Raw genomic sequence first — 4143 nt, forward strand, 5'->3', positions numbered from 1 at the left:
CGGTGGTCTTCACATTTTAATATTTATTCATTGGCTTGATGTGTTGAGTGTTCATATATATAATTAGGAAATTGTTCATGCGCTGGACCCCAACTTGATGTGTTTTTTTTAGAAAAGAAGGATGACCCCCGGCTTTTGCATCTGGACGATGTATGCGGCCACTTTATTAATTATTCTTACAAGATCTTACAAAGTCACACAACAGCAAGACTAAAGCCACCGTCTAAGCAATAACTGTCGCTACACCTATCCAAATGATGAAGGGGCGCTGATAGCCTGGGCCTAATACCAAATAGAAATCGCAGCCAAACCTAAGCATCTAAGACCTGAGGTCCCAACCAGGACGCCTGCCTGGTATGGGGCACCTACCAGTCCGGCGCACTCCTCAACCAGGACGCCTGTCGGGTATGAGGCCGCCGCAGCCACCTGCCACGAGTCCATCTTCAGAGTTGTACTGTTGCATCTACCGTGCCAGGTCTCTATGCCATCGACGCCACCACGACGCCAGACAGCGCCGTCCTCCTGCGCGAGTCCATTCTCCCACATCGAACTCCGAATCTGCACTGCACCACACCGTCAAGATCCGTCACCATCAATATGTAAGATGAAGCACCGCTCCACCAAAGAAGCCGTCTGCTGGTCCCGCGAAGCCGGGTGCACCTCTAAGAATGCCGCCACAAAGGGGTTACGACACATGAATGCCGCCAACATCCGATCAGCTGATCTAGGGTTTCCCCCGGAGGTATTGAGTGGAGTTGGGAGCTTCACCTCGATGATGCCTTCATGAAGGAAACGATGATAAGGGCATTGTCATCATTGGCTCCGACCATCAACCGAGGACCAGGTTTTCACCCGGATCCGTCCCAAGAAATCCACCCAACAACCCGTGCACCGTCTCGACCGCCTTCAAAGCCCCAGATCCAGCCGCCTAGATCCGGCGACCAACCGCAGCAAAAGTGCCACCGTGGGATCCCTGGCGCACCGGCCACTGCCTGAGTGTGCCACCACTGGAGCCTAGGAGGAGGGCTCCCACCCCGCCTCGCCAAGCTGCAACAGCCGCCGAGAAGGATCCCGCGCGCTCGTCACCGTCTCTGATCCGAACCAATCCAAAGCAGATCGCTGTCACAGATCCGCCTTGGACAGGGACTGCACCACGCCATGCTGTCGCAGGAAGCCCTAGCTTCACCAGCCGCCACCCTCCAGGGCCGCCGCCCCGGGATCCAGACAGAACCTCGCCGTTGCCACTGGCCAAGTTCCGCCACCATCGACTGGCCACTGCGACCTCCGCCGCCATGCCGCCAACGGATCTGGGCGAGGATACCCATCCTCCCGGAGGACACACGCCATAGCCTCTTCTCCGCGTACTTGCACGAGAAGCCACCGTGGCCGCGTCCCCACCCCTCGCCGGATGCCGCGCACGTGCCGCCCCGCTGCCGGCGAAGGCCGCCGCCACGAGGAGACCCGCACGCAGCCGCCACACAGCTCGGCGTCGACCCATCTGCAGCTGCGTCATGGGCCCGCCGCCGTCAAGATCGCCGTCGTCGCGCCGCCAGGATTCGCGCGCCACGGCGCCTTCGCTCGGCCTGGCCGCTCCCGCAGGCCACGAACGCGAGGAGGGGAGAAGGGCCCCGCCGCCAGCCACCGCGGGGGGCTTTGCCTCGGTGGCTCTGGCCGGCGGCAGCGGGGAAGGGGAGGAGGAGGAGGGCTAGCGGCAAGGGGTGGCGGCGCCACCCGTGTCACCCGCGGGAGGAGCGACGCGAGGGCTAGCAAGAATGGATCAAAAATGGGAGAGATTTTCACTTCCCGGCCTCTGCACCAACCAAGGATGCATACAGCCATTTTAGTATGAGTACCAAGATAAACATGGTCCTCAGAATTTTTTAAATGATTATAAAATGGGGAGATTTTCACTTCCCGGCCTCTGCACCAACTAAGGATGCATACAGCCATTTTAGTATGAGTACCGAGATAAACATGGTCCTCAGAATTTTTTTAAATGAGTTTCAAGACATTTCTTGATGAGTGGTTCCACCACACATCAAGATTGATCCTCAATAAACGGGGGAAAACCCCTGGGCATCACCTGTCAATTCTAGGAATTGAACTCGGGTCGTTGGATTGCACAACCACATACCCAACCTCTGAGCCAAGGCTCTCTCTGCTGTGTTGGGTTGTCAACTTGATGTGTTGAGTGTTCACCTATATATTGGCTTGATGGGAGGGCTGCCCTGCAACTTTAACCGAAATTGTGAAGGAAAGATAATAATATGTCCTTCAATAGAAGAAAATCTAGTGTTCCGCTCCCTCAAACATCCATGCACTTCGGAACATTTGAATGTATGCATGTGTTTCCATTCACATGCTCTGCTTACCAATGAAATCACTATGATTGCAACATCAAATTTAGATGTAATACAATCCTCGCAGATTCATCATTCTGTCATAGAAAGTTTTGGCGCAAACTGTAGAACCTACATATTGTCTAGGCTCTACCCAACACAGGCAAAAGGCCAAAATTCACACCTGGTCTTCCTCAACAACGGGGAGTCCGACATCCAGATCTCTAAGAGCCTAGGAGATGGGGATCGTGAATATTTTCGTACTTTAGGCTCTTATGAATATTTTGATTTAGTCACCAACTTGATATGTTCAGTGGTCTTCATATTCTAATATTTAGTCATTGGCTTTAAGTGTTGAGTATTCACCTATATATAACTAGGACATTGTCCGTGCGCTGCCCACCAACTTGATGAGTTGAGTGTTCACCTATATATTGCCTTGATGTGTGGGGAGGGGGGGGGGCGCCCCCCCCCCCTATATGTCATCTTTATTATCAAGCACCAGAGGATCTTAGTTCGGTTTTTTGGGGGGGAGGGGGAGCTGCTCCCCAAGTTTAACCAAAATTGTGCAGGACAACCATAATATGGTCCTTAGATTGAAGAAAATCTAGTGCTTTGCTTGCTCAAACATCCAAGCACCTCACACATTGGTATGTATGCATGTGTTTTCATTCACATGCTCTGTTTACTAGTGAAACCGCTGTTATTGAAAAACTAAATTTATATGTGATACAATGCTCACAGATCGACCATTCTATCATAGAAAGTTTTGGCGCAAACAATAGAACCAACATATTGTCTAGGGTCTACCAAACACAGGCAGAAGACCAAAAGGCACACCTATTCGTCTTGAACAATGGGGAGTCCGACATCCAGATCACATCATTGAGAGCCTGGGAGATGAGGATCGTGAATATTTTTTCCGTATTTTACGCTCTTATATGAATATTTAAGATTTAGTCATCGACTTGATCTATTCGATGGTCTTCACATTTTAATATTTATTCATTGGCTTGATGTGTTGAGTGTTCATCTATATATAATTAGGAAATTGTTCATGCGATGGACCCCAACTTGATGTGTTGAGTGTTGACCTATATATTGGCTTGATGGGAGGGCTGCCCCGCAACTTTAACCAAAATTGTGAAGGAAAAATAATAATATGTCCTTCAATAGAAGAAAATCTAGTGTTCCGCTCCCTCAAACATCCAAGCACTTCAGACATTTGTATGTATGCATGTGTTTCCATTCACATGCTCTGCTTACCAATGAAATCACTATGATTGCAACATCAAATATAGATGTAATACAATCCTGGCAGATCGATCATTCTGTCATAGAAAGTTTTGGCGCAAGCCGTAGAACCTACATATTGTCTAGGGTCTACCCAACACATGCAGAAGGCCAAAATTCACACCTGGTCTTCTTCAACAACGGGGAGTCCGACATCCAGATCTCTAAGAGCCTAGGAGATGAGGATCGCGAATATTTTCGTACTTTAGGCTCTTATGAATATTTAAGATTTAGTCACCGACTTGATCTGTTCAATGGTCATCATATTCTAATATTTAGTCATTGGCTTGAAGTGTTGAGTATTCACCTATATATAACTAGGACGTTGTCCGTGCGCTGCCCACCAACTTGATCATTGACTTGATCTGTTCAGTGGTCTTCATATTCTAATATTTAGTCATTGGCTTGAAGTGTTGAGTATTCACCTATATATAACTGGGAATTGTTCGTGCGCTGCCCACCAACTTGATGAGTTGAGTGTTCACCTATATATTGCCTTGACGTGTGTGTG

Source organism: Triticum dicoccoides, chromosome 3B (genome assembly GCF_002162155.2).
Source record: "Triticum dicoccoides isolate Atlit2015 ecotype Zavitan chromosome 3B, WEW_v2.0, whole genome shotgun sequence".
Taxonomy (NCBI): Eukaryota; Viridiplantae; Streptophyta; class Magnoliopsida; order Poales; family Poaceae; genus Triticum; species Triticum dicoccoides.